Here is a 13,706-nt window from a genome sequence, read left to right on the forward strand (position 1 = left end):
AAACACTAAGCCCGAAAAATATATCAGCAACGTGCTCTATTCTCATATATATATTTATATCATTTATTTGAACCCAAAAGTCAGCAAATGTGTCCGGTTTGGGGTATTGGCCCTAAAAACTATAAAACTCTCTTTAAGACCCAAATTGTCTTGGTGAGCAAATACGTCCTATTTGGGGAGTTGTTATGGTGGTGGGACGTCCCCTTGACAGGTGGCCCCTAATGTTGATATCAGATACGTGGTCTTCTCCCAAATACCTTTAATTTGAGCCCAATATTTCCATAGTCGGCAACCATGACCGGCTTGAGGGTGTTTTGGGTAATGGGCGGCCACCCAGTGAGTTGGCCTTGAAAATATGTACCGGATACGTGTTTCACTCTAAAACCCCTCTTATTTGAGCCTCACATTGCAATAGTCAGTAAATACTTCCAATTTGGTGGTGTTGTGGGGGTGGGATGGCCCCATAGACACTTTTCCCCGAATATTGATATCAGATTCGTGCTTTACTCCTAAAGACCTTTCATTTGAGCCCCATATTGCTATGGTCGTAAATTTGTCCCCTTTGGGTGGATGTTTTTGGGAAGAGGCGGCCCTAAAAAATTTTTATTTTTAGGGTACTATATGAGAGCACACGAAATTTCGCTTAAATCGCACCACCCATCTCCGAGATCTGGCGTTTCTGAAAATTAGGGTAAGGGGGAGGGTCCGTCCCCCTTCAGATGTCAAAAAATGTAGTACCCTATTTTCACCACGGGATCATTATGCACCATCTTTTAAAATTTCAAGAAAATCGGTTCAGCCGTTTCTGAGTCTATAAGGAACACACAAACATTCAAACAAACAAACAAACCTACAAACAAACACAAATTGATTTTTATACTGGGTTGCCCAAAAAGTAATTGCGGATTTTTTAAAAGAAAGTAAATGCATTTTTAATAAAACTTAGAATGAACTTTATTCAAATATACCTTTTTTTACACTTTTTTTTTCTAAAGCAAGCTAAAAGTAACAGCTGATAACTGACAGAAGAAAGATTGCAATTACAGAGTCACAAGCTGGGAAAAAATTCGTCAATGCCGACTATATGAAAAATCCGCAATTACTTTTTGGGCAACCCAATATATCAGGAAATGAACACTGTGAGGATCGTCGTGCTCATACAAATCCTTGGATCAATCCTGGGGTTTCCGGGTTCTAGGAGATTGAATAGGACATATACACTCATATGGGTGATCACCATAAATGGCCTTTTACGGCTACTAACTGCCGAGTGATTTTAAGTTGTCTGCCTCGACTTTATTTTACTTCAATGGTATTCTTGCCAATTTGGCTATGCAGAACGTCCGAAGGGGTCTGGAAGATACCATATGACTAGGTTAGACCTGGTGGTTGTTGTTGTAGCAGTTTGTTGTCTTCTATCTTTCGTCTGCTTGATTCTGTTGAGTGTCCAGATCCATGAACTCTGCTACTAAGATGGTGTGCGTGCTGAGGTATCTAGGTATCTGGCTGGGCACTTAAACATGTGACGTGTGTCACAATCAGGACATAAATCTTGCACGTCTTCACCAATCCTTGCTCTGTGGGAGTTGAGGCCGCTGCATCTAAATGAACCTAATTGAGGCAGAACCACTCTGATTTGCCGAGGGAAGTCAAATTCTGAAGGTGCAATGGGAGGCGGTCGTTCTCCGAGGACTACATTCACCCGGTAGCTATTCACCGCATCTGCTTCCGTGTCTGCATGAATGTTGTCTATACCCGCTTGATATGCCGCTTGATCTAGAGGTTCTCTATTGTTGCGCTGAACCTCACGCTCTAAATCATGTAGATTTACCTTAAAGCTGCTGGGCGGTGAATATCTATCCCCAAGTTGATGATTTGCATAGTCTCTGCCATAACAGCCCAAAAGGTATTGCTTAGCCGTCGCAGTTCGGAGGGCGGCATTCTGAGAGATCTGAATATTATACCACTGCATGTCTCAACAAGGTTTCTTTTTGTCTGCACCCCAAGTGCTGCCGGCAAGTGACTTGAGATCTTTGTTTCTATTTTTTGATTTTATCGCAAATTGCTGTGACATGTGGGGAGAATATGTAAGAGCTGTCAAATGTGACGCCAAGTATTTAAGGACACTTGATGGTCGGAATCCCTTCTCCATCGACCATCATTGTCAGTTCGGCATTCTTCTCACGCGTATTTGTAGCGAACAATGTGGCTGAAGATTTGGTGGCAGATATTTTAGGTTTCTTGCAGCGAAATATGAGACAAGTTCGTTGAGGTAGACGTTCAACATATCGCAGATGTCAACAATGGGTGGGGACCGGATGCCATGATCTACAGTCGTCCACATATCATACGATCTCTATGCCGTCTGGAGGGGGTAGAATTGAGGATAGGTAAAGGTTAAATAGTGCAAATAGGGCAATTAAGTGGGGACACAGTACCAGACATGAACCAACTTAGGGGAGTGGCATTGAAAACAATTAAGGATTTCATAGGTAGCATGGAATTCCTAACTTAAAATTTCGACTTTTTCGAGGTTACTTTTTATAACCTCCACCATAGGATGGGGGTATACTAATTTCGTCATGCTGTTTGTAACTACTCGAAATATACGTCTGAGACCCCGTAAAGTATATATATTCTTGATCGTCGCAACATTTTATGTCGATCTAGCCATGTCCGTCCGTACGTCTGTCCTTCTGTCTGTCGAAATCATGCTAACTTCCGAAGGAGTAAAGCTAGCCGCTTGAAATTTTGCACACATACTTCTTATCAGGGTAGGTCAGTTGGTATTGTAAATGGGCCATATCGCTCCATGTTTTGATATAGCTGCCATATAAACCGATCTTGGGTCTTGACTTCTTGAGCCTCTAGTGGGCGCAATTCTTATCCGATTGGAATGCAATTTTGCACGACGTGTTTTGTTATGATATCCAACAACTATGCCAAGTATGGTTCAAATCGGTTCACAACCTGATATAGCCACCATATAAACCGATCTTGGGTCTTGACTTCTTGAGCCTCTAGAGGGTGCAATTCTTATCCGATTTGAATGAATTTTGGCACGACGTGTTTTGTTATCATATCCAACAACTGTGCCAAGTATGGTTCAAATTGGTTCATAATCTGAAATAGCTGTCATATAAACCGATCTTGGGTCTTGACTTCTTGAGCCTCTAGAGGGCGCAATTCTTATCCGTTTGGAATGAAATTTTGCATGACGTGTTTTGTAATGATATCCAACAACTATGCCAAGTATGGTTCAAATCGGTTCATAACCTGATATAGCTGTCATATGAACCGATCTTGGGTCTTGACTTCTTGAGCCTCTAGAGGGCGCAATTCTTATCCGATTGGAATGCAATTTTGCACGAAGTATTTTGTTATGATATCCAACAGCTGTATTAAGTATGGTTCAAATCGGTCCATAACCTGATATAGCTGCCATATAAACCGATCGTGGGTCTTGACTTCTTGAGCCTCTAGAGTGCGCAATTCTTATCCGATTTGAATGCAATTTTGCACGACGTGTTTTGTTATGATATCCAACAACTATGCCAAGTATGGTTCAAATCGGTTCATAATCTGATATAGCTGCCATATAAACCGATCTTGGGTCTTGACTTCTTGAGCCTCTAGAGGGCGCAATTCCTAACCGATTTGGCTGAAAATTTTCATGACGTATTTTGTTATGACTTCCAACAACTGTGCAAAGTATGCTTAAAATCGGTCCATAACCTGATATAGCTGTCATATAAACAGATCTGGGGTCTTGACTTCTTGAGCTTCTAGAGAGCGCAATTCCTATCCCATTTGGCTGACGTGACGTATTTTATTCTTACTTTCAACAAGTGGGTCATATAAGGTTCAAATCGGTTCATAACCTGATATAGCTGCCATATATATCGATCTGGGATCTTGACTTCTTGACTTCTTGAGCCTCTAGAGGTCGCAATTATTATCCGATTTGCCCGAAATTTTGTACGACGGATCCTCTCATGACCTTCAACATATGTGTTTATTATAGTATCGGTCTATAGCCCGATACAGCTCCCATATAAATCGATCTCTTTATTTTACTTCTTGAGCCCCCAGAGGGCGCAATTCTTATTCGAATCGGCTGACATTTTACACAGGTCTCCCACATATTATTTAATTGTGGTCCAAACCGGACAATATCTTGATATCGCTCTAACAGCAGAGCAAATCTTTTCTTATATTCTTTTTTTTGCCTAAGAAGAGATGCCGGGAGAAGAACTCGACAAATGCGATCCATGGTGGAGGGTATATAAGATTCGGTCCGGGCGAACTTAGCACGCTTTACTGTCTTAGGTGTATGTCCATAGTGGCATGGGGCTGATTAGTATCTGCACCCTCTTTTCAACCTAACCTAACCTAATCTAGGCGATTGTAACAACAATTTGGTATACCCCCTTAGAAGTTGACCCACTAAAGGTTTAAAGCCCAACTATCAATTCTAGACCCGAAGCAAGAACATTTAAAAACTTTTCGTACTTTACATTTTTAAGAAATTTTGAATTAATATTTCAAGGTTTCCTTGAAATTTGATACTCAATGAAGAAAATCTTGCCACAAATAGGATACAGATATACCCCGATTATTAGTTTTGAGTAATTTTTCGAGCAAACTGCATTTAAAAATACAAAATATTTTCAAAAAATTCCTCTCCTCATTCACAATTAATTACTAAGAAAAATTATTGACCTCTGAGGCATGAACAAATTGTTGACTATAAAATCAAAGGTCAACATTTGTGACATGTGACATAAATTTACTCGAGCTCTTACCTTTTTTCTCTCTCCATTAAGTGTCCTTTGATCCCAAAAAGGAGCTACGAGTAATGCTTGACATGAAAACAGAAACCAATTATTTTCAAACAAGCAATTTAAAATAAATTTTATCAACAAGGGAAACCAAGGGGGCAAAATGAAAAGCAATTAAGAAAGAACGAAAAAAAAAATTAATTCCCTTTGATTTGCGTATGGGCTTTGTAGCAAAAGGAAAAGGATATCACACAATGTTACGAAAGGTCGAGTGGTGGTATAGGGAGAGACCCTTCTCTTCCACATAATATCGACTTGTTTATATTATTTTGAAATTCTTTTGTTTAACTGTTGACTTAAAATTCACTTTTCCACCAAATAAACAAATATTTGCTAAGCACAGGAGCAAATTTTAGAGCTCAAAAAAAAAAAAAAACCAAAAAGAAACCTTTTAACAAAACAATCAAAATCAGACTTCTTCTTTTTTTCCAAGAAGAAAAAAAGACTACATTTTCGAAATTGTTTCCTTTGCCCCACGCCAAAGGGTTATTCCCACAGCGGATAGGTGGCAACAAGCGATAAAATCCAATACCAGAATGTGAACAAAGGAAGTATCGCCGAAATAAGTTTTACTCTTTTGTTATGTGCTGTTGCCCTCATTGATGTTGTCGGTGGCATGTTTCTGTTGCCACTCGGAGATCGAATGTTAATGTGAAATGGCGTTGCGCCCAAACAAACAAAATATCGACTATTTGTTTGAAAAGTCACAACAATAAAAAAAAGGATTAAATTTACTCTACAACTTCTTTTAGAAACTGTAAACAGTGGGGGAAATTGTTGTTGTTTTTGAAGAAAAAAAATTGAGAAAAATAAAAAAAAATTTAAATATCTTGTAATTCGCAGACAGATGGATAGACGGACAGTAAGAAAGACAAGTAGATAGACAGATAATCAGACATGCAGACGGACGATTGTATTGAATCACAGACTGACAGACATACTGAGAGCCGGAAGGACGCACAGGTTGGCAGGCGATGAGGTGCAAAGGCAGACACACAAACAGAAAGGTTCTAATTTACTGATTGACAAGAAAATCTGATCAATATTAACATGGACAAATAGACGGATAGACAGACAAACAAACAAAAAGGTTGAGAGAGAGATATATGGACGTGAGGACAGAAGAACAAACAGAAGGACTATTAAGTGGAAAGACAGACCGACAGGCAGATAAACTGAGAGACGGACAGATATATAGATGGATATTAGATGAGAAAGAGATTGTTTGTTAATCAGCAGCTGCATTACATAGTGGAAGGGAATTCAAACAAGTAAGAGTGTGCTAAGTTCGGTCGGGCCGAATCTTATATACCCTCCACCATGGATCGCATTTGTCGAGTTCTAAGCGCGTTATCTCTTTTTAGGCAAACAAAGAATATTGAATAAGAACTGTTATGCTATTGGAGCTATATCAAGTTGTAGTCCGATTCGGACCATAAATGAATTGAATGCTGAATATTTTTAAAGTCATTGTATAATATTTCAGTTCATTCGGATAAGAATTGAACCTGATAAGTGCTCAAGAAGCAAAATCGGGAGATCGATATATATGAGAGCTGTTTCAAGCTATAGATCGATTCAGACCATATTAGACACATATGTTGAAGGTCATGGGAGCAGCCATTATACAAAAATTCAGACCAATTAGATGACAATTGCGCCCTCTAAAGGCTCAAGAAGTCTAGATCCCAGATCGGTTTATATGGCAGCTATATCAAACCATGAACCGATTTGAATGAAACTTAGTGTAGTTGTTGGAAGTGATACCAAAACACCTCATGCGAAATTTCAGTCAAATCGGACAAGAATTGCGACCTCTAGAGGCTCAAGAAGTCAAGACCCTAGATCGGTTTATATGGCAGCTATATCAAAACATGAACCGATTTGAATCAAACTTAGCGCAGTTGTTGAAAGATATGCCAAAACACCACGTGCACAATTTTAGTCAAGTCGGACGAGCATTGCGGCCTCTAGAGGCTCAAGAAGTCAAGACCCGAGATCGGTTTATATGACAGCTATATCAGGTTATGTATCGATTTGCGCCATACTTAGCACAGTTATTGGAAGTCCTAACAAAACACCTCATGCGCAATTTCAGCCAAATGGGATGAGAATTGCGCTCTCTAGATGCTCAAGAAATCAAGACCAAGATCGGTTTATATGGCAGCTATATCTTGGGTCTTGACTTCTTGAGCCTCTAGACTGCGCAATTCTTATCCGATTGGAATGGAATTTTGCACGACGTGTTTTGTTTTGATATCCAACAACTGTGCTAGGTATGGTTCGGATCGGTCCATAACCTGAGATAGCTGCCATATAAACCGATCTTGGGTCTTGACTTCTTGAGCCTCTAGAGTGCGCAATCCTTATCCGATTGGAATGAAATTTTGCACGACGTGTTTTTTATGATATATAACAACTGTGCCAAGTATGGTTCGGATCGGTCCATAACCTGATATAGCTGCCATATAAACCGATCTTGGGTCTTGACTTCTTGAGCCTCTAGAGTGCGAAATTATTATCCGAATGGAATGAAATTTCGCACGACGGGTTTTGTTTTGATATCCAACAACTGTGTCAAGTATGGTCTAAATCGGTTCATAACCTGATATAGCTGTCATATAAACCGACCTTGGGTCTTGACTTCTTGAGCCTCTAGAGGGCGCAATTCTTATCCGATTTGAATGAATTTTGGCACGACGTGTTTTGTTTTGATATCCAACAATTGTGCAAAGTATGGTTCAAATCGGTCCATAACCTGATATAGCTGCCATATAAACCGATCTTGGGTCTTGACTTCTTGAGCCTCTAGCGTGCGCAATTCTTAAAGGAATGTTCATAGTCAAATTAACATTTACATGGGTTGATTTGAATTTGGGAAATCGGTCTAAATGGCAACAGTATCCAAATATGGTTCTATCTGAAACCATATTTAAGAAGCTGTAGAGTTGTTTACCACAACTTTCTGTACTAAATTTCAGTAAAATCGGACAAAAAAATTGCTAATTATGGGTTCAGGGCCTTCAGTCGGTATATCTGTCTTTATGTGGACTACATTCAAATATGGTGCGATCTAAACCTGACTCGGTGTGTGAGTTTAATTTCAGAGAAGATATTTCTTTTCTGGGGCAACGAACTTAAATTACAAGATCGGTCTATATAGGGGCTTTATTCAAATATGATCCCATCTGAACCATACTCCGCTTGTACTTCGAAGGACCAAAGACAACTCAGTGTGCTAAATTTCATTATAATCGGGTTATAAAATCGCCTGTCATTGGTCTGGGAGAGATCGGCTATATCCAGGCCATTTTCGGTAGGGATGGTGTAGGACCTAACGCAACTCACTATGATAAATTGCAGTGAAATTGGGCAACAAAAGCACCTTTTATAGACTTGAATGGAGAAATCGGTATATAAGGCGGATACATAAAGAGATAGTCTCATATAGGCTAGCTTCAAACTTAACCTGCCTATGAACAAGAATAAAATCTGTGCAAAGTTTCAGCTCATTATTTTCATATCGAAGAGTGTAGCGTGATTATAACAGACAGAATGATGGACGGACGGACGGAGACAAACAAAAGGATGGATGGATGATGGATGGATGACAGACGGATGGACATGGTTAGATTGTCTTATTTGTGCTACGACAAAAGGTCTGACATGAATGCTTCGTTGTGTTGCAAACGGAATGAAAAAATTATTATACCCCCATACTTCGGTGGTAGGTATTAGACAATTTAAAGTATTTTATTGTAACAAATTCCTCTACTGTTCAGTTGTCACTTTTGTTTGTCGAAGTTTCTCCAATGGGAACAAAAATTTTATATTTATTGAGTAAAGAAAATAAATGAATAGATAGACTAACCGACATGGGTTTGCTCTTGAACCTTCTTCAACTTAACCAACTGTTATGGAGGTAAGAAAAGGATCTTAATGACATATTGTGTTAAATGGAACACTTTCATTTCTGACTTGGGAGAATGATTTTAGCCAGTGATGGGCAAACAAACACACAGGCATACACATACATTATTGGGCATTGTTATGAACGTAGGCAGCAAAGTTTTTATACCCTCCACCATAGGATGGGGGTATACTAATTTCGTCATTCTGTTTGTATCACATCGAAATATTGCTCTGAGATCCAATGAGGAAAATTTATCCTTGATTGTCTTGACATTATAAGTCGATGTAGCCATGTCCGTCCGTCTGTCCGTTTTCTATCCGTCCGTCCGTCTGTGGAAAGCACTCTTACTTTACAAGGAATATAGCTAAGAGCTTGAAATTTTGCACAAATACTTGCTATTAGTGTAGGTGGGTTGGGATTATAAATGTTTTGATATTGCTGCCATATAAACCGATCTCCCTATTTGATTTCTTGAGCCTCTATAGGGCGTTATTCTTATTTGATATGGGTGAAATTTTGTGTGACGTGTTTTGTTATGACTTCCCACGACTGGGCTAACGATTATACAAATAGGTTCATAACTTATTCGTCAAACGTCAAGATCCGAGATCGGTTTATATGGTAGCTAATATAAACCGATTTCGGATCTTGACGTTTTGAGCCTCTAGGGTGCACGGAGCGTTCTACTATAACGTCCACCAATTATGTCAAGTATGGTCCAAATCGGTTAATATCCTGATATAGCTACCATGTAAACTTTCGAAATTTTGTACAATGACTTCTCCTATGTCCTTCAACATGTGTACCAAATGTGGTCTGAATTGGTCTATCACCTAATATAGCTCCTATATAAACCGATCTTCCGATATTATTTCTTTAGCCCCTATAGGGGGCAATTCTTATCCGATTTGTTCAAAATTTTGCAGAATCACTTCTACTATGATCTTCAACTTAGTATGGTTCAAATCGATCGTTAACCTGATATGGCTCCAAAAGCATAGCAACCCATTATCCTTTGTTTGCCTATAAAGGGATGCCGCACAAAGAACTTTACAAACGCGATACATGATGTCTGTCTGTCGAAAGCACGCAAATTTTCGACGCATAAAGCTAGGCATTTGAAATTTTACACAAATATTTCCTTTAAGTGTAGGTCGATTGGGATTGTAAATGGGTCATATCGATTCATGTTTTCATATAGCTGCTATGAAACCGATCTTGAATCTTGACTTCTTGAGCCTCGATTGGGCGCAATTCTTATCCAACAAATGACTTCCAACAACTGTGCCAAGTATGGACCACATCGGTTTATAACTTAATATAGCTCGCATCTAACCTGTTCTCGGATCTTGATTTCTTGAACCTCTTTGATGAAATTTTGCACAATGACTTCTACTATGGTCTCCAACATCCAATCCAAGTATGGCCTGAGTTGGTCCATACCTGCACTTGTCATGGCTAGATTCTGCTGTGTGAAAGGTGTCTACATATACGTATGCCGCTCGCTCTATAGCCTCTGGTCGTTCATGGGCCCTTTTAGAGGTTGGGCATAAGCCATGGAAACGAAATTACGTATCTTGGAACCCGTTTGCTATGCAGACTATGTTATAATACTTCTAAGGGGTAAGGATCCGAAACAGCTATGCAAAAGGGCCGAAAGGCTCGAAATGGGTGTCTGAATCCGAGGGTAGTCCAGTGGCTCTACAGGAGCGTGATTCGTGAGACTTAAGACGATGGGAGAGTGGATAGAGGTTTGGAGCAGGTCATACCATTGCGGTAAAATCGAGGTGACGATAGGAAACCTGGAACGAATGGAAGAAGTTTCGTTTCGGATAACTGAGATGACACTTGGGGTCGAGTGCGAGGCACTGCTGCCAGCGGTTTAGTCTGTGATTGACGGAGTCCTTATACTGCCATCTGAAAGATCATGCTACACGGATCAAAGCTAGAGGACAGAGTGGGCCTGGGGGTCTACATTGAGAACCCAGGGACTGAGATCTGTTTTAGACCTGACCATAATACGGTCCTGCAGGCAGAGACCCGGGTCATCACGGAATGCGTGAGGTGGTATGGTGTATGGACTATGATCTAGCCACGGGGGCAATAACAACCAGAACGGTAAGATCACAAACAGTCTTGGAGTCTAAGAAGGCGATTAATGCCTTTTCTGAGGATGGCAAGATTTGCATCGTTTGGGTGCCTTCAGGAGGAACGCCCTACCCGAGCGGGCGTATAGGCCGATCGGATCAATATGGGGCATACAGGAAACAAGTAAAAGCGTGTTTAGTTCGGGCGGGGCCGAATCTTGGGAACCCACCCCCATGGATTCAGCTAAAATTTTATACAAAATAAATTTAGTTGAAGGGCATAATTTTATTCGTCATACCAAACTTCTGTCAAACAAGCAAAAATATAAGATTCTAGGAACCGAACAAGGATGATTAAAAGACCGGTTTACATGAAAGCTATATCAGGTTATAGACTGATTATGACCGCGTGCAAAATTTCAGCCAAATCGGACAAAAATTGCGGCTTGTATGGACTCAAGAAGTCAAATCAGGAGATCGGTTTATACGGGAGCTATATCTGCATCTTAACTGATATGGCCCATTTGTTATCCCCAATGACCTAAATTAATATTAGGTTGCCCAAAAAGTAATTGCGGATTTTTTAAAAGAAAGTAAATGCATTTTTAATAAAACTTAGAATGAACTTTAATCAAATCTTTGCAAAACTTCAATGGGCTACCTTTGCGCTTACGACCGTTACCGTTTTTTCGCCAGACGGACATTGCTAGATCGACTCAGAACGTCGACACCCTCAATAGTATATATACTCTATGTGGGTCTTAGACGAATATTTCGAGGTGTTACAAACGGAATGACTAGATTAGTATACCCCCATCTTACGGTGGTGTGTATAATGAAGTCGGTGCAATATGGGTCTTAAAATTCGGGTCCAAGTGTAAATGTTACCACTGCACCCTACATATCTGTTGTTGTAATGTGAATTTGGTCACTTTTAAGATGGCAAGATTGAAACATTTAAGGTAGAGCATTGCTGCTGCCTGTAGCAAAGGATATTTGAAGATATTCCCTTATGTCGGGAAAAGTTCCACTGTTACTACCTGAAGCTAAGGATATGTGAAGATATTCCCTTATGTAGGGAAAAGTTCCACTGTTACGCTCATGCCACAGGATTACCATGAGTTGATCGTTGTAGGTTTAATTGTAGAAGGGGCAGTCATCTCGTAGTCAGTTCAATGCTTATGTCTCTTCCTCACATTACGTATGTTATCCGGTTTAGAGGAAATTGGGCTATAACGAAAGATGTTTAGAGAGTGGGAAATGTATGCCTCTCTCTCACGGTGTACAGATATAAAACGCCAATACACGTGTGCCTCTATTGTGCCCTTTTGTGACACGTCTTTCGTCCATTATATTTTAACATGGATAGAGGTTGGTCATATAAATGATCTGTGCCATTTTTCATACTTTGCTTTGAGTCTTTAATAATGTGGAGATTAAAAAATATTGGTTTTTATTACTCCCCCTTAAAAGGTTTAGTCCTACTTCCCCCTACAATTAAAAGTTAAAATGTCATGGATTTGGTGCTTATGATGGGACAAGCAATTCTTTACACTTCATTAAGTTTTGACATTGACATTGATGGATATGAGGAAGTGAACCCAAGTGATTAAAAAGGAAAACTGAGAAAGCCATCAACTAAAAGCTTTAAAAAAGAGCTAAATCGAAGGGTTTCAGCTCGTTTGGCAAGCCAACAGCAATGTGACACATAATTTGGCTGCTTTTCACACTTTCGATTTTTCATTTTTTTTCCAGCAGCTATGAAAAAATCTATGAAATGTATGAAAACAAAAAACAAGAAAATGTGAAAGGTGTCATTAAGAGATTCAGTTGTGAAACTTTTATCCACAAACATGTTTTTAATGGCTTCCAGGAAAAAAGAAAGTGTCGAAGTTGTTAAATATTTCCTTGCATTGGTGCTCAGCTCACAACATTAAACAGAAACAAAAAAAAAAACGGATACATTGTCTCGACACATCTTTGAACTTTCGTGAAAGTATGGCACATGGCACAACTTTTATGATCACTTTTTTCACACATGTGAAAGATACGAGAGAAAAGAAACAAGTAAAAAGGCGTTAAGTTCAGCCGGGCCGAACTTTGGATACCCGCCACCTCGGGTATATAAGTAAACCACCTTTCATCAAAATCCAGTGAAAATTGCATACCTTATGTCCCATAGCAGTTGTATCGAAATATGATCCGATTTGGACCAAATACTAATAATTACAAGTCATTGTTCAATTGTGTATAACAAAATATTGGTCTTTTTAGTAGCTCTATTTAAAAATAAACCGATCTGAACCTATCCCACATGGATGTCGAAAAGCCTAACATAAGTCAATATGTCAAATTTCAGTTAAATCGGATCATAAATGCCCCTTTTTTGGGGCCAAGACCTTAAATCGAGATATCGGTCTATATGACAGCTATATGCAAATCTTCATCGATCTAGACCAAATTGCAGAAATCTGTGGAGGGGCTTAACGCTACTTTATGTCCCAAATTTCGGCAACATCGGACAATAAATGCGCCTTTTATGGGCCCAAAACATTAAATCGAGAGATCGGTCTATATGGCAGCTATATCCAAGTCTGGACCGATCGGAGTGAAATTGAAGAAGGATGTCGAAGGGCCTAACACTGTCCCAAATTGCGGCGACATCGGACAATAAATGCGCTTTTTATGGCCCCAAAACCTAAAACCGAGAGATCGGTCTATATGACAGCTATATCCAAATCTGGACCGATCTGTGCCATAATCCAAAAGTATAGCAAGGGACTTAACTTAACTCACTGTCCCGAATTTCGGCGACATCGCACAATAAATACGCCTTTTATGGGCCTAAGACCCCAAATCGGAGGA

This window comes from Stomoxys calcitrans, chromosome 4, assembly GCF_963082655.1.
Source record: "Stomoxys calcitrans chromosome 4, idStoCalc2.1, whole genome shotgun sequence".
NCBI classification, from domain to species: domain Eukaryota; kingdom Metazoa; phylum Arthropoda; class Insecta; order Diptera; family Muscidae; genus Stomoxys; species Stomoxys calcitrans.